The following is a 19,246-nucleotide window of genomic DNA, read 5'->3' as shown; positions in this document are numbered from 1 at the left end:
AATTTTCTTGTACTATCTATATGACCGGATTATTAAATGGTGGAAACAATAAAACAGTTTATATTTAAATTAATTATGCAATATGAATCACGATCACAAATGTTTGCTACAGATTTTGAATGCCAGTTTTCTTCTACTCACAGCGTTGTATTACACAGATTTAATTTAATTTCATGTTCCTTGCTACAAGTAACACATTTGAAGAAGCGCATTCACGAAACCGTGCCATTTTCGTGTCACAATTAATGCCATGGCAACTGATCGGCAAGAGTCGGACACGTCCTACATCCATCAGCTGTCAGTACTAAGCCCACAGTGACTGGATCCTTACCTTTCTGCCCCCGAGGTAAACAGTCACCTTTACTTACCTGGCGGCCGATTTCATCATGTCAATTAAGATTATGTATATTGTAGGGTATTTCTGTCCCTATAAATATTTTGTTTGTCATTGAGCAAGAAAAGTACCCTGTTACGAGACTGTCAACATTAGATTACATTTTTGGACTCGACTGAGAACCACGGGCTGCACGAATACTAGATCCGGGCCGCATGCAGCTCGCGCGTCAGTTTGGCGATCACTGTGTCAAAATTTTATTTCTATTAAAATATAATGTTCTTCTATATCATTAGCAAAAATTATTGGTAGTTATGCACTTGCCTTGTTAATCGTGTTTTATTTGTTTGCTTGGCAAATTATTGGATCGAAGCATGTTACGTACATAACATTTTCTTTATTTTAAAGAACACATTTGCAAACATATTTCACCGTTTCATGTTTTTAGGTGTAAGACTCAAACACAATAACATCATATTTTACAATTTGTGAAAAATTTCCCAATATTCAGTAAGAAACTTTGTTTTTTTGTCACAAATTACGATGTGAAACGATGCTCCTTGGCCCTCCTGTCCTACCTGATGACGTACATAGATGGCGGATGATGCATCAATCTCTGGCCCTATCATGTATGGTTCTGTCACACTGCAACCCGTATGACTATTTTTCATTTTTAATGCAACAGCGATGTTCTATTACTGGTAATGACGGCTAGCAAATGAGTTATGAATAGCTGTAATATTTCAGTTTTGAAATTAAAATATAAGTCAAACACTTTTTGCAGGAAATTTACAAAAGCATGTGTTACATTAGTATAATTCGCACATACAGCCTCTTTGATTGAAAAAAGATGGTGTTCCTTTATTGATATCAATCATAGTGAACGCAAAGAACTATTCCCTCACAATTTACCCAACTTCATATACTCTTCCTTTCACAACATTGTATTGTGAGGGGTCCAGTTGTACGTGGAGCCCGATTTTGTAATCAAATTTATGAAAATTCATTTGAAACGATTGTCATAGGTAGAAGAGATTGTATTTTGACACCACTGAACCAAAGATGTTGCCTGAGTGGCAGAATCGATTGTAAGTGGGAGGTCGTGGAGCGCAGTAGCAGTTGCCGTTGCAGTCTGTTAGAGATAGGATGTAAGACTTAAAGCTAATGGCAAGCTGTGAAAATTTAGTTATTGGTCTATGGACACAGCATAATACAGTTTTTATAAAGTGAAGTGATGCTGAAACTCAAAGGTAAAGCAACTGGGACATATCTGTAAGGTAATGAAATTTTATACATTTAGTTTACAGTATGCAGTAACACAATGTGAATTTTCCTAATTCTAACTGTACCGACATTTGAATGTAGGAACCAAGTATCTCCCAGCAGGTTTAATGCATAGGTTGATTAGGTATACCCCATTTGAATTTTTTGTGTATTTTGTAAACCTGATACAGTGAAGTTAAATTTTGGAATCGACTTTTTCCAACGATATCAGACTTTCTGTCATATAACAATCCAAGTGTTTTGAATTACGACAGTAAGTGAGAATTGTACAACAGTCGAAAAGTTCACTGATTTTGAAGATAATGTGAAATGTTACTTATCAGATTTTGAGAAGGAGAAACTTTATTCGGAATACAATTTTCAAACTGAAGCATTTGGTCTTAGGATTTCGCCTTATCAGTAGCTAATGCTCTTCCATGTCGTGTTTATTTGAACCCAAGTAATATTTTTTTAAAGAAATCATTTTCAATCAGTCAAAAAAATATTAATCTGCCAGAATGAGAAAGGCATTAATGTTCGTAACAGCTTCAATGCGGGCAGCAGTGCACAGCGCTGAGCCAATATCCATTATTTTCACGGAACATTTGGAAGGTTATTCGTTTATCAACCAATCTATCATTTTATCAACAAATCTAGCATTTGCATGAAGTTATCTTACAGCCGGCATTGCACTTCTCTGTGCCAAGATTGAACATTTTCTATGCCTACTGCAGAGAGAACAGAATACCATGATTACATCCATAGCGACTCAAGAGCTAAGGAAAATTTATTTCATTGTTTATTTACCTAGGGAATTTTGTTAGTTTATTGCACAGGGCCATAGATCTTGATGGTCACGAGACTAACTAAATTTCGGAGGGATTGATTTCATTATGTTATTGTTGTTGTGGTCTTCAGTCCAGAGACTGGTTAGATGCAGCTCTCCATGTTACTCTATCCTGTGCAATCTCCTTCATCTCCCAGTACCTACTGAAACCTACATCCTTCCGAGTCTGCTTAGTGTATTTATCTCTTGGTCTCCCTCTACGACTTTTACCTTCCACGCTGCTCTCAAATTCTAAATTGGTCATCCCTTGATGTCTCAGAATATGTCCTACCAACCGACCCCTTCTTCTAGTCAAGTTGTGCCAAAGGTTTCTCTTCTCCCTAATTCTATTCAATACCTCCTCGTTAGTTATGGGATCTACCCATCTAATCTTCAGCATTCTTCTGTAGCACCACATTTCGAAAGTTCCTATTCTCTTCTTGTCCAAATAATTTATCGTCCAGGTTTCACTTTCAGAAACGACTTCCTGACACTAATATCTATACTCGATGTTAACAAATTTCTCTTCTTCGGAAACGCTTTCCTTGTCATTGCCGGTCTGCATTTTATATCCTCTCTACTTCGACCATCATTAGTTATTTTGATCCCAAAATAGCAAAACTCAGTTACTACTTTAAGCGTCTCATTTCCAAATGTAATTCCATCAGCATCACCCGATTTAATTCGACTACATTGCATTATCTTCGTTTTGATTTTGTTCATGTTCATCCTCCTTTCAAGACACTGTCCATTCCATTCAGCTGCTCTTCCAGGTCCTTTGCTGACTCTGACAGAATTACAATGTCATCGGCGAACCTCAAAGTGTTATTTCTTCTCCATGGATTTTAAGTCCTATTCCGAATTTTTCATTTGTTTCCTTAAATGCTTGCTCAATATACAGATTGAATAATATCGGGGATAGGCTACAACCCTGTCTCACTCCCTTCCCAACCACTGCTTCCCTTTCATGCCACTCGACTCTTATAACTGCCATCTGGTTTCTGTTCAAATTGTAAATAGCCTTTCGCTCCCTGTATTTTACCCCTGCCACCTTCAGAATTTGAAAGAGAGTATTCCAGTCAACATTGTCAAAAGCTTTCTCTAAGTCTACAAATGCTAGAAACGTAGGTTTACCCTTCCTTAATCTAGCTTCTAAGATACGTCGTAGGGTCAGTATTGCCTCCCGTGTTCCAACATGCCTACGGAATCCAAACTTATCTTCCCCGAGGTCGGCTTCTACCAGTTTTTCTATTCTTCAGTAAAGAATTCGTGTTAGTAGTTTGCAGCCGTGGCTTATTAAACTGATAGCTGCATGCTCTCGGGAAAAATTACGGCTGTAGTTTCCCCTAGCTTTCGGTGGTTCGCAGTACCAGCACAGCAAGGCCGCTTTGGTTAGTGTTACAAGGCCAGATCAGTCTATCATCCAGACTGTTGGCCCTGCAACTAGTGAAAAGGCTGGTGCCCCTCTTCAGGAACCACACGTTTGTATGGCGGGAGTTTCATCATAGGCATTGCATACTGGTTTTCCAGATTAAGTTGTTTAACTTTTTTTGGGTTACAGTAAAACTGACTAGGCACACCATCTGCTCAACAACACGTCACACGCTAAGTTTGCGTAAGCAAACATTACGCATTGCATATTCTTTAACAAACAAACATTTACCAAATCTTATTTTAAGAGAACGTTACACTGTTAACGACTTTTCAAGGAAAACTTCGTTATAGTTTAAGTAAAGCACACATGTTATTACCAGGTGCGTTAAAGATATCCCTTCGAGTTCCAACTGTCTAGAATGACTCACTACTCCCACCCTTCAACTGTTGTGCATACTTTATTCCACATCCCGAACGAATAATTGATTATTAGTATCCTTACCGTATATTTTAGTGCATCTCATACTTTTTGTCGTCGATCAGTCCAACAACGGCCATTACTCGCTTCTCAGATCCACTGTCCTTCAACTGTCTCAATCTCTTCCTCCTTTGATTTTTACGTATATTAATTTCTTTGATCACATTACTAACGCAATAGTAAAAACATATGCAACTCTATAACATAATGTATATTCTCGAGAAATCAGCCAGAGAGAAGTTTTAAAATGTATAATGAGAGTTTAGTCCGGCTTCAGGGACCAGATGCGTGAGCGAGGGGATTTTCTAGGCGGGCCGAAAAAGGAGCCAGCCTCGCACAAATGAAGGGTTTTCCCTTATAGTACTTAGCGAGTGGCGGACTCCAATCCTGGTCTATTGCGTATGTCCGGTAAAATGATGGCCTTTGCAGCGGTGTGAAAGATAGCCATATTGAAATACTGAACAATTCTGTAATAATTCCATGTTTCGCAGCACGACAAATCCAAACATTTCAGCACGCTGGTGGCAGCGAGAAGCATTTATTAAGACTTTAAGGGGAATGTCATTAAAGCTGCAGAGGTTTCTTGAACAAGTCAACAAATATGTATACAATTGTTGCGATCCTTACAAATTACTGGATGATTGCTCAGGATGATAGCTAATATCCCTCAAACAGTGAAGCATATTTTACTTATTGAATCATTGTGTTTTATGTATTCTTATTGTTTTAATATGACGGTGATAGTATCCTCCGCAAATGAAAGCAGTGTGGCAATTCTCAGGTGTAGCCATATGTGACCATGATACGTTTATTTCAATTATTATCTGTTTCTGAATGATAATTAAAAGTTATGTTGCAGGTATTAAAATCCTTTGCAATTTAAAAACGATAAGTGGTTCGTAAGAACTAATATCATCAACAAATTGACCATAAAAAGTATCAGTTGAGCAGGCCAAACTTACGTTTCATATGTTTTCACACGTATTCTTTATTGTTTGTTTTAACGACGTATTTACTACATCGTGTTTAATTAATTATGTCTGCGCTTTTATATGTACAAAAGCGTGTTTCGTCACGTGTTTGGTCTTTATTTAAGCGGGAGAAAGCGTTATTTAATTTAAGCCGTATCTAATCTGCATTTTATTGTTGTTCAAATAGTGGTCCACTTAACACATTTTAGTGTATCATGCTATTTGATCGGGGAGCGAATGTTTCTCAGTGGCGCGATCAGTGAGACGACTTGAAATTGCGATTCATTAAGCGGTTTTGGATGCAAGGTGAGATTTCTGGCATATGTTGAGTCGGGAGATAATGTCGGCCCGATATAAACGGAGGACGTACTGTTGAGATGGTAGAGAGGAAAGACTTGACGTTTCATAACAGTTAGTTCAGTTTTTGACCGTCTATCACATACTTGGTAAAATTCTGAGGCAAGTGGGACTTTGACTCAGAGAGTTAATACGAACTTACACTGTGTGCTGTCATCAAAAGAAGGGCTTCAAGGAAATTTCACGTGATACCCTTGTTGTTCTGGGATTATTTGCGCCTAGTTAAAAGCAAGGAATTTTGTTATTTCGTGAGCCAGTTATGATTTATTGATTTCTGCGGCGTCTACTGTCATTCCGATTACGCAGATTTACGCAAGCTTAAGTGCAGTTTTTTGTTTATAAAGTTGTACCTCAAAATTGAATTACTGTATGACTGCCATTTTAAGATATTTTAGCATGTGACCGGTATGATAAATTATCACTTTAATCAACATAGATGTCTAGTGTTTTCTACATTAATTTATCATCGGCTGATAATAAACTTTTACTGCCATTTATATTTTCGTTGAATTGAAATTTGTGTTTGTTTAAATTTCGCTTAACTTGTCATTACCTTATCTGTTTGATCAGAGAATCACAATCTGAAATTGTAACTTCACCTGCTTTAGCAAATGGACAGGAAAGCAGACGCTGTGACGAAGTCGGTCCACACTTCCTGAAAGAGCCGTGCATAACTTAGATACCAACCGACCACAAATGCCTTAATGTTAGTACGTCTCATATATGGCTTCTCGTTATGCAATATGATTAGAAAATCAGTGGTCCTCTTAAGTTGGGTACCTCACAATATTTTGTATATAAGTTTACACAAGCGTTAGAACATAGGCGGCATAATTAAAAGAAAAGAAAAAGTATCCAAAGAAAACTGCATTTTCATTTCAACACTTTCCTTTGACGGCAACCGTTTAGTCATTCCTAAAATATGAAGCTGGTAGGAGCTTCAGGTGAATGGCACACCACTTGTGCTGTAGAGGGTAAGTATTAAATCAAAAGTCGTTTAACCATACAATGGTTACGTTTGTTTGAGGGCAGGAAATCTTACTACATATAACGTCATTTCAAATACATTATCAGGCTCTAACTAATACATGCGTGTTTTTTATGTAGCGTACTTTAATAGTTTCTTGAAAAAGGAATTGGTATGGTATCATCGTTATCAGTTATGATGCACTCAAGACATTATCTTATTCTAATAGCCATTCTTCTCTCTCTCTCTCTCTCTCTCTCTCTCTCTCTCTCTCTCTCTCTCTCTCTCTCTTTCTTCGGTTACTTTTCCTTTTCTTATATTTATGCCACATATTTGTATATAATATGATATGTATTTTACTATTGCTTTATTACTGCACCCAAAGGAATTAATGTATGCAGAAATAAACGGAACAAGGGACTGTGACAGTTGAAGGAAAGTGGGTCTCAGAAACGTGTAATGGCGTTTGTTAGGCTGGTTGATGGCACGAAATGCGAGAATCATTAAAAGGTGCTGCAAAGGTACTGATGATTGATCATCAGTTGGCAGTGTGGTGTAGGATGTCTTCAAAAGGTTGAAAGACAGTATTAGCGTATGAGTGATTCTACTCTTTTGGAATTTGAATGGAAACTTTTGAATGGAACTGGTAATAAAGTGTGTACTTGGTGTGTTATACTTTAATAAGAAAATCTTAGCTGAAAGGTCATTTACATAGTGTTGTGGTAGTGCATGCAATTGGTTAAATGGTGAGGGTGCAATTCTTTACGTTCAGTATGATGGGCTATGAATCAAAGAAAGCCAATTTTATTTCAGTAAAAGAAACTGAATATGTGAACTACACTAATGAAACACATATTATTATGAATTTCCTGTCGTTAAACTGTTTTATATATATTCTAATTTCAAAACAGACAGATTACAGAGATTCATCGCTCATTTGCTGACAATCAGTAGTTTTAAAGTACAATTCTGCGGTACGAAAAACTGGGTGTAGCTATACAGGAGCATCCACACTCGTAGTAGGGTCGGAGATCGCTACATCTCTCTCTCTCTCTCTCTCTCTCTCTCTATCTATCTCTCTCTCTCTCTCTCTCTGTCTTGCCATCTTCATCATTCGGCTGTAACTATTGCACTTCATTCCACTGGTCATACTTCGTAGAATTAACGTTCCTAAAGAGTCTCTATATTTCCCATTTTTTTCTTTTAACTATTTTTACGAATATGATTATTTTCGTTTAATTAATACCCTTCTCTAACTTGTTATACTGTTCGCTCGTTATAGATGTTTCTGTAACTGTCCACATTTTCATTTCCGGTGCATCAGTTCCATTTTCCTTCTCCATTCTTCTATGTTCACAATCACAGTATGAATCAAGTAAAATAACTATATTTATAGATGTATTACTCACGTTTGTAATAAATATGTTAATAGGTACATTGTACTACCGAAGTTTAAATTCATCAGATATTTAGATATCTACTATCCACTAGTATCTGCACTACTCAGTTACAAGAATTCAAATACTAGTTTGAGATTTTGGTTGAGAATTCAAAACAGAACAAAAATGTCCTGTTGTTGAGAACTGCGCTATGCAATACAAAGCCGTAACGATATATTTTATTAGAGACAATCGATTTCGGTCTAGGATAATACCATCATCAGGTCTAGAAACCGTCTCAGCTATGCATTTGCGTAATTGGAATACCAGTTATCAGATTACAGTATCAAAATTAGCTGCGTGTTTGTAACATTATGTCCATTAAACCTCACAGACTTTTTTTTGACAAAAACTTCTATGAGGTTAAATGGATCTATAGTTATGTAAATGCAGCTAATATCAATCATGGAACAATATACATATGATAATTGTTATCCAGTTACGCAAACACATAGGTGATACGGGTTTTGGACCATATGATGGTCTGATGAAAGATGGAAATCTATCGCCCCAGTACCGTTGCATAACACAGTTCTTAACATTCATTAAAGCTTTACAATGTCATTTCCATAACATATTTATCTTGTTGTTAGTTTGGTTCACTGAGTTTAGACTAAAATAAAGCAGTCATCAATCCGAAAATTGTCTTGAACACCACCGGCTCTATTAGGCTTGCTCCTGCTGGCGGTGGCAGGCCGACCCCTTACTCTGACGTTTGAACTGACTTAAGCAGTCATTTACAGGGGACCTACAATTAATGTGGATTCCGAACTACGGCCCCACTTTTTACGTCAACAGACATTGCTAGAGATGAAAGAAGTGACAAGTGATAGATAAAAATACAAGGACTGACCAGGAACTATTGTGCTAAAAAAGTAATTTAAGAGGGGGTGTGCAGTAAAGTTCCTAGCTGTTTTGCCTTACAGTTGCATTAAGAAAACAAATATGTAACTGTGTAAATATCAAGTGTTCATTATTCACAAATTTTTTTTGCATTTAGTAACCGAGCTAGCAGATTCACAAGCAAGTTTCTCGTCACTGGAGTTACAAGCAGTCATGGAGTTCGTGAAGGACATTGACGCTGAGATGCATAAACACTGGGAGAGAAGTGTGCTTCCTGCAGTACTGTGAAAACTTGAACATCTCATTTCAAGATTGCCCATTGCACTGTTGAAAACGAGCCCGGCTGTAGTTGCCTTCACACCGTACCAGACACTGTAACACCTGATATTTTCCATGAACTGATTCTTCATTATGATGAATACCCGCCAAAAAGATAGACGAGATTCTGGACATCTCCTTGGAGCGAGTTGGTTTCATTATCGACGCAATCTTAGACAAGCAAAAGCTTGTAGAGAACTCGTTGGTAAAGTTATTGACTTGCTTCACGTTTATGACACTGAAGCCAAGGAACAATCAAAAGACTTGCGCCACAACGGATCCCAAGGGCCGAAGAAATTGCGCACCCAGAACTCCACCAAAGAAGTGACGGCGACCGTTTTCTGGGAGAAAGATGGCATTCTGTTAGTGAACTATTTTCCTAAGGCATTTCATACAGCCAGAAAATATTGTACTAATCCACTGGAGTAGTTGAAGGAAGCAATTAAGAATAAACACCGATGACAGCAGGCCAAAGGGATTTTTTTTTTTGTTGCAACGCACCTGCGCACACGTCTAACATTGTGATTGCCATCTTTCCTATTCGCCAGACGTAGCCCGCTCGGACTATCATCTCTTTTCTAACTTGATGAAACAGCTGAAGGGTAACCTTTTTAGGGACACAGAAGATGTAAACGATGTTGCGAAGAGCTACTACCGCGACCGACCATAACACTGTAATTTTAACGTACTAGAGAAGCTACAACAACTATGTACCATGCGTATCAGTCACAGGAGAGAATATGTAGAATAACTGAGTAATTTCAAAATTCTAGTTTTATTTTTTTAGGCGAGTCCAGGAACATTTCACCACATGTCAAGTTTTTCTTTTTCAATACACAAATTATTTTTTCTCAAGATATGTTCAAAATATGGAAGCAATTCAGTTTTAAGTACTCAGCCATTTTTAGGTTGAGTAGCTATTAGTCTGTGTTCCCATTTCTCATAGTCTTAAGCATTAATTTTCATAACTAATTTCGTATTCTGTAGGATCAATTCCCCATTTTGTGTACATTATATCTGATTGCGAATATTCTCGCTGCTGTTCTACACATTCTGCCACCGTACAATATTACGAAGATTACCGTGGATCTCTTACCGCAAATTCTGGTCGCAAAATCGGAATGGTACAGTGAAATGTCGGGATTTTCAGTTAAAAATCGGATGACAATGTGGTACCCGCTCCTCCCCTCCTTCCCTCCCCAGCCCCAGCTCCCCCCCCCCCCCCCCCCCCCCGACAAAGAAGCTATGAACTCATGAGTGCCTCAACAATGCGCATAGTGGCACAGTAGGTGCAACCACATCTGTGTGGTATCTATGGAGAGGGTCGCCGAACATCTTGTTCCTGAGGAATGGTTGGAGTCTTTTCCTTAGTTACAGGGAAGAAGTCTGGGATGAATGACCGATCTGGCATTGTAAGATTAGTCAAGAAACGTAAGCTATATTGATACTGCGTGATGGTTGAACGCATTGAAAAACAAAAGCTTTTATTTCTTCCGAGGAGATATAGACCTGCGGCGTGGCTTTATTATGCTGATATCTACTTAGCTAAAATATTCCGGAGGTAAAACAGTACCCCATGCAGTATGTACAAAAAGCCATCAGTAACGATTACGACGGTCAAATTTAGAAAATTACTTAATGTATAGGGAGAGGAAGTAAAAATTTTTAATTTTTGCTGATAACATTTTTATTGTGTCAGAGATATAAAATGCAGGCATGTTTATCATGCAGATAAGATCAATATTTTCTGGCTTCTGTTACGCTGTGTTTATTTTGTTTTCAACCAAACATGTTTTACATGTTCGTATTTCGTATCATCACTGGTCTATCATGTGAAAGATAACTAACTACACATGTGCTAGGAGACGTATGGTGTTTCTTGTAGCTACATCTAGTTTGTCTTACTACTTATTGATACAGAATTGTGTTTCCTGTTCTTTTCTTGTGATCCATGAACTCTTTCGTTGGTACTAGATGAACGCAATATAAGTTTGATGTAGAAAACACCCAAAGTTGCAAAATTCAGTTTTTTTTATTTAACTGATTTAACTGAGAACCTATTCTCAGAATCATCCAAACAGAAAAATGGTGTATCCCGTGATAGCACACAAACCACGTAAATTTTGTACATACCTGCGTTTAAGCCAAGTTTTCAGTGGCCACTGGCAGAACAAACCTCTTTGTCCTGCCAATGGTCACTAAAAAACTTTACTTAGACCCGAGTATGTACAACATTAACATGGTTTGCGTGTTGTCACCTAATACACCAGTTGTTTTTCTATTTGGGTGATCTGAGAATGGGTTCTGATATCCATAACCGGTCATCAGTTAAATAAAAAAGAGCTGAATTTAACAATTTTGGTGCTTATCTGCAGCAAACTGGTTAACACAAGTTGATGTGCTGCTTTTAACCCAGCATTCTGGAAGTCCAAACAGCATTCTGAAACAGAGTGCATTCGATCTTGCTACAGAGCTAACAGAGGGATTATTATCTCTGTAGACGGTAGCAGTGAATGTTACGGTGGGGAAGAATGGTGGGTAGAGGATGAGGCAGATGAGGCATTGTGTGTCCAAGTATGTTTATTTCTTTGCTTGTGGAACTGAGCGTGGTTGTCCAGTTGGCAGTGCACTCGACTGTAGCTCTGGAGACAGCAGGTTCAATCCCAGGTAGTGGGGTTTTTCCTCGTTCCAGCCCATCGAGGACTGCCTCAGGTCCACCCTCCTCCTCCTAATGCCGTGAAGAAGAAAGGCTGTACTCTACCTTCAGTCAGGCCAATTGCCTGGAATCGTGCTTGCGCTACGGACTAATATACAGGGTCTTAATTTCAACTTAACACAACTAAATATCTCGAATTTAATATTAGTAAAGCGGACATCTGTCTTCGCTACACCTGACCACTGTCCAGTAATCCCTCCTGCGCGGACTGTGTGAACCTCGTATTTTGAAATGGGAACCCCTCAGTTTTATTGCATATTCGGATTCTATGCCGAAAAATATGTATTGTTTACTGAAAGCACTGTTTCCAGTTCGTGGTATATGGCGCTGTAATCGACAAGTATCAAGTGTACCTGTGTTTGAAATTAAGAAAGGACTCATCTGTTTCTACATTTCATTTACGATGTTAATGTAAATCTTCGTGTTCTAACGGTTGATGTTAACGTTCGAAATTTACTTTAGTGTTGCAAATTTGATTGTACAGAATAGTATGGATAGCTGTTCCGATGTCTGGTCAGAAACTATATTTAGCGTGTTTTAGAACAACGATGTGGGTGTAATAGTTTTGATTTCTCACCGAAATGCTTAATATCGGCGAGTCCCTTTGACTCTCAACACTGTGGTGCTTCATTTCGATGAGTGCCTTTGTGTCTCGCCACTCGGGGGCTTGATTTCGATGAGTCCCCTTGCCTCTCTCTGAAACTGTAATTCACAATAAATGATCTTTCACAAAGGTTTACATTTACATCATAAACGAAAATGTGGACTCAGATGCGATACTCATTAATAGAAAATACGGAAGCACCTGTCACATGTCGATTACGGCACCATCTACCACGAATGGAAAACATTGGTTTGAGCGAACATCCGTTTTTTTATTTAGAATCCGAATACGCAGTAAAAATGAGGTGTTCCCATTTGAAAATACGAACTTGACTCCGCTCACGCAGGAAGGGTGGTTAGGAAGGGGCCAACTATAGGAAAATGAGATGTCCACTTAACTTTTCACCTGGAACATCTTTTCCGCATGACACGTCGTTTTCGAGATATTTAGTTGTCTCAAGTTAAAACAAATACCTCTCGTAATTACTTTGTTCCTCTTATTTTTCATTGTATGTGGTAAAGAACTAATTGAAACATTTCCTTACGTTATTGCCTTTTCGGTCACTGAGCGTGGTATGTAGTACTTTCACTGAACAGCGAGCGTGCCGTTTCCTTTGTTATTATGGCATCAGACTCACGCGTTGGTAAAAAATAAGTCAGTAGTGTACAGTAAAGGACAGGAACGTGGGAATACTCTGGTATTCTCTTACTCTATTGATCATCCTCTTCTCGCAATCGTTGCCATTACACTTTCTACTTCGAAGAACAACAGTTTCTACATTTATTTGTTGTTGTCGAGAGGTGCGGCAGTTTGTTCTTATAAGTAACATCAGTGCCAACGCTGCCTAGAAATAATTTGCATAAAGTTCATTACTTAAACTCAGAGCTTATAAACATAGACACAGCTGTTTCAGACGGAGTCTCGTTGAATAACGACCACGTTAACACTTTTGTCTGTGCAACAGTATTTATTCGCTTCACCATAATGTAACTATACGCTTACGACGTTGACTTAATAACTTCCACCTTCCAGCAATTACTAGTTCTGATATTCATCCTGGATAAAATCAATTTTTGTGATTCGTTAAGTCGGTTGAACAAATAGTGTTCTATAATTTGTTGCTGCGTATGCTACCAATGTAAAGCTCCTGTTCCGGCGAGACGTTAATAAATTAATGCTTCTTCAGATCGAAACTTGTTAGAAATAATTGCATAAACATGAAGGTAGTGAAATATTTGCTGACTGAGAGCTACATTCAGATTAGAAGACATGCGACGCTCAATGTCACAGAGCTTGTGCTGAAACCTTCGCAGAACTAGAAATACGTCTGTTACAACAGACAGTAGAAGCTACTGTGGACTATCCGATCGAGCTCTTCGCGCAATTTACAAGCAGATTACGGATCAGCCGACATTCGCACGAGTAATCTCTTATCCTAAACGAAGCACTGGCTCTTCCGACTTACTTGCGAGTGTTCGCAGGAACGTTTTCCGCAATGAATCAAGGCGGGAGAAATCAAAGAGCAATCTCCGCAATTAGTTTCCCAGCGAGCGTCAGAGAAGTCGGCAATTACACTAATGAAGCGTGACAGCAATTAGTGACATTCGCATTGATGGGCGCGCATGCGCATCTCGTGGGAACTGCCGGGCCTGTCGGTGACCTTCCCTTCCGCCTGAGTGCGTCAGCCGGCTTAATTTGCGACCCGCCGAACCGTTATGGCTCGCGCTGTTGCCCTCGTTACGACATCGGCTGGGAGACACGAATGGGGCGTCATTCCCACTGTCGCACGATGCCCCCTACGGGAAAAGAGAGTGCCGTCTGCTATGGCCCAAACTTTTTAGGTAATGTTAATGTGTTTCTTCGTCAGTGTAATATACTTATTGTTCTGAGAGTATGGTATGAGCCTACTTGGTGGCTGCTACTGGTTGTTTTCTCATAATCTTTCTACTTTTTCTTCTTTCTTTAGCCTATTACAACTTATTTTTCATACTGGAGGTTAGGATCACCTTACTTTATTGTTTGATTACCTTATGTTACACAAATTACTTCCTTACTTCAGATAACCACAAGCACAACAAACTTATTGCAAAACAGCAACCACATAATTAGAAACACAGCATTAATCACAAAAGGACCATAGAAATGTAAACGCTAAGACTGTCTAGTGTAAGGTGCTTCAAAAGGAAAAAAAAGGAAATAAAATAAAAATAAAAGAATTATAAATTAATTAAAATTGGAAACTCGTGATTTTAAATCGTTACAACACTTCATTCAACAAACGACTCCATTTGCGGGAGCAAACAACTATAAGACCTTGCTGGACGCTAACATCGGACGCCTAAGATCAGCATTACACAACGGTTTACAACGGTATGGATAGAAATTTCTATAGCACACATAAAATAACTACCGTATTTGAAATATTTCTATAAACCATTAAGTTAATAAACCTTCTTTAAAGGAAAACTCGTCCTAGCTCGGAACTACATGTAACTTCAACCAAAAAATTGGTAGATAATTAACGTCACTTAAATTTGATAAAGTGCATACAATTGATTGGGCAGAAGTGCAAGAGCTTAAAAAAATTGGCTACAAAGCAAATGAAACGGTAAACAAAGCCGTCAATTACAGAAAATAAAATTAACGGCTTAGATCTAAAATTATAAGTAGCTACAATACCTGTTAGTCACTCTTATCTCAAATAGATTACGAGTAGCCACAGTTGTGTATTAAATGAGCCAGAATTAAAAACAAAGTTGTACGTGGCTTGGCACAGCTACTTTATGATTTCGAAAGGGACAATAATATTTTTCAGGACCAGTAACTTTGCACAATCACTACAACAGACATCAATATTTGCACCTCGCACTGGTCATTAAATTAAAAAACGTAACAATGGCTCCGCTTTCAGCCAGTTGTCTCACGGCAAATGCAAGAAATCGTTTACTCATAAACTGGTCAATGATAACCATTTCTAAAGCGCAGCGCTGTAGCTTCCACAAATTTGTTGTATGAGCTAGTTATCCAGCCACTGCGAGTGCCAGGGAACGATGGAAATAGGAATTAGCAGACGCCTCCATTTACCCAAACTGAATCCACCAAACACCTTCTACTTGGTACCGTGCATTGCGTGGCTCCAAAGGCCGACTCCACCTATAGTTCAGTGTGGCAGTGGATACACAGCGCACCGTGCCCCAGTAGAGGCCTCGCACCTCAAGGGGGCTGGTACAACTTAATACAAGGCTGATGAGCACTTCAGTCAAGATACAAAGTACAGCTCGCCAACAGACACTCTCCGAGCCAGCCCGCAGACCATCTTTTAACTGTCGATGGCATGATCCGTTCGCCTCCTTGCGGGTAACGATACCACGCTTCCATAAGGTGGAAGCAAAAACTTGGGGACGACTGAGGACCAGTTCAGTCAATTTATAAATCCCGCCCGGCTAGCCGCGCTGTTTAACGCACTGCTTCCCGAAAGGGAACGTGTGCCAGTACCTGGCAGGAACCCGCCAGGCGGATTAGTGTCGAGGTCCGGTGCGCTGGCCAGCCTCTGGATGGTTTTTAGGCGGTTTTCCATTTTCCTCGGCGAATGCGGGCTGGTCCCCCTTATTCCGTCTCAGTTACATTATGTCGGCGATTGCAGTGCAAACACTGTCTCCACGTGCACGTACACCATAACTACTCTATCACACAAACATTTGGGGTTAACACTCGTCTGGTATGAGACATTCCTGGGGGCGGGGAGGGGGGGGAGGGGGAGGATTTGGGGGAAGTCAGTTGGGGGACCAAACTGCACAATAGCTCCGGGTTCGGTGTGGGGAGGAGGTGGGGTGGGTAGACTGTTGTGGCCTGTTCAGGAGTTGTGAACCACTAAGGGCTATAGCGGGTCGAAGGCTCTCCGTCGTTTCTGGGTTCCCAATGAAATACACACACGGTATTTACAAATTATTCTTGATAATCGTAGTTTTTTACCTGATATGCAGTCAAATGCTTTTCGTGGTGAAGATATTACTTTCGAGAATGATGGAGAAAAGCTATTGAACTGAACATTCTGAGCGAAAATAAGATACTAGTAATTTGAGGATTATCATAGGTCAGCTAAGCACAGCTTATCGTTGAACTATTTCAAAATCTGCAATTCGCTAATATTTACTACTGCTGAAGATGCAGTGTTACAACAAAAAGATACGCTGGTGAGCCAAAACATGATGACCACGTGCTTAGTAGCCCGGTGGTGCACTTTTGCGACTTAACACAGATACACTTGGCGGCGCGCAGCTCCTCAAACCACTGTAGCACGATTCTGGTTTTATCACGTGGACAGCTATCTTGCTAGAAGATGTCATCGCTGTCGGAGAAGAATCATAGCACAGTAGTGTGGCGCGGTACTCGTTTCGTGCAGCCGTTCTCCTGGATGACGGCGTAGCCGAACAAATTCGTCGTCGTAGTGCAACGAGAAACGTCAATCATCCGTCCATGTAACATGTTTACACTGATCTGTGGTTCAAACTTAGTGATTCCATGCTCATTGCTGTCGTAAGTGACGATGTCGAGGGGTCAGCTTGCGAGGAAGTACAGGACGTCTGGTGGGAAACTAGATATTCAACAATGTGCGTTGTACGGCGTGTTCCTAAACCCTCATGCCTGCACCAGCAAGTTATCCTGTCAGATCAGCCGCAGACCAGTATGTTCTGTGACAAGACACAGACCTCTAACACCTTTTCTCCTAGCTGTGGTTTCAAACGTGCATCAGTCGTTCCCAGTAAATGGACAATAACCTTATGCCCGTTTTCCGTTAAAACTTTCGGGCTGAGTGGCTGTGGTCGATATCTGACACTGCTAGCTGAGAAACTCGCCGATTCCCTCGTGTTTATTTATTCCAATCTCCTATTATGCCGCCTCCTGCCCTTCCTTTCTATGTCAGTTCCCTCCTCGTCCCTTTCTCTGTCCATTTCCTCCTCCTTTCTATTCATCTCCTCCTCCCACATATCTTTTCCTGTCTGTTCCTCCCTTTGCCTTTGTCTATCTCCTCACCTTTCATTCCTCTGCCCTCTCTTCCCTCTTTCTGCCCACCTCCTCCTTCCCTTATCTCTGACCGTCTCTCATACCTCCGTGTTTATGACGTCATATCTCCTTAACTATGTGTCGTACAATGCTATATCTTTCCAAGTTCATTCAATATGGTAATCTGTGGACTTTGATTGCTAACGTCTTCAGTACCGGGTTCGAAACCTGTCATCCCCAGAATTATGAGCAAAATTCGTCAGCAGTGGGGGCCGAAGACTTCTGCCATAAGAAATAATCTCTCATTCAGCCAATGGCCTTGTCAAAGATGGAGGAGGAGCGGAGAGAGTTTCAGGGCACTCCCTTGCCCTTAGGGTGGGAAACGGCCCCAAATGGCGGATGAGTCAGCAATGATCAACTGCAGGAGGATGCAGAAGGGAATGGAAACCACTCCGTAAAACATGCATAATTTGTAACCAGAGGACATGTGGCTTGTAACTGAAAAATGTCATGACGATGTATTGGTTCAAATGGCTATGGCACTATGGGACTAAACATCTGAGATCATCAGTCCCCTAGAACTTAGAACTATTTAAACCTAACTAACTTAAGGACATCATACACATCCATGCCCGAGGCAGGATTCGAACCTGCGACCGCAGCGGTCTCTCCGTTCCGGACTGAAGAGCCTAGACCCGCTCGGTCACACCAGCCGGCTCATAACGATGTGTCCATCGGCAAAAGATTCTGGAATAGTCCCCTATTCGGATCTCCGGGAGGCGACCACCAAAGATGAGGTGACCATGAGAAGAAGAATGAATACCCACGAAAAGACAGCGTTCTACGAGTCAGGGCGTGGAATGTCAGAAACTTAAGTGTAGTAGGGAGCTAGAAAATATGAAGAAGAAAATACTATGGTTCAGGCTCGATATAGTGGGGGTCAGTGAAGTGAAATGGAAAGAAGACAAGGAGGATGCGTACAGGGTAATATCGTACAGGGTAGTATCAACAGCGGTAGATATGGTATAAAGGGAGTAGAATTCGTTATGAAGAGGAAGGTAGAGCGGAGAGTGTTACTGTGAACAGTTCAGTAATAGTCTGGTTCGACAGCAAAACGACACCGACAACGATAGATCAGGTACACATGCCGACATTGCAGGCCGAAGATGAAGAGACACGGAAATAATATGGGGATACTGAACGGGTAATTCAGTACATAAAGAGAGATGAAAATCTAATAGTCATAGGGATTTGGAATGCGGTTGTAGACGGAGGAGTAGAAGAAAGGGTTACGGAAGAATGTAGGCTTGGTACTAGGAATGAAAGAAGAGAGTTCTGCAATAAATTTTAGCTACTAATAGATCATTCATTATTTAAGAATCGCAAGAGGAGGAGGTGCAATTGGAAAAGGTTGGGAGATAATTGAAGATTTCAGTTGGATTGCATCATGGTCAGGCAGAGATGCCGAAATCAAATACTAGATTGTAAGGAGTACCCAGCATCAGATATACAGTGAGGTCACAATTTAGCAGTGGTGAAGAGTGTACTGAAGATTAAGAGACTAGTCAGGGAGAACCTATGTGCAAAGAATTGTGATACGAAAGTACTAAGGAAAGAATAGGTTCGATTGAAGTTCTCTGAGGCTGTAGATACTGCAATAATGAATATGCAGTTCAGATGAAGAGGAACGGGCATCTCTAAAAAGGACAATCGCAGAAGGTGGAAAGAAAATCGTCAGTACAGAGAAGGTAA

The sequence above is a fragment of the Schistocerca gregaria genome, chromosome 3 (genome assembly GCF_023897955.1).
Source record: "Schistocerca gregaria isolate iqSchGreg1 chromosome 3, iqSchGreg1.2, whole genome shotgun sequence".
Taxonomy (NCBI): domain Eukaryota; kingdom Metazoa; phylum Arthropoda; class Insecta; order Orthoptera; family Acrididae; genus Schistocerca; species Schistocerca gregaria.
Note: the sequence above shows the minus strand (reverse complement) of the source record.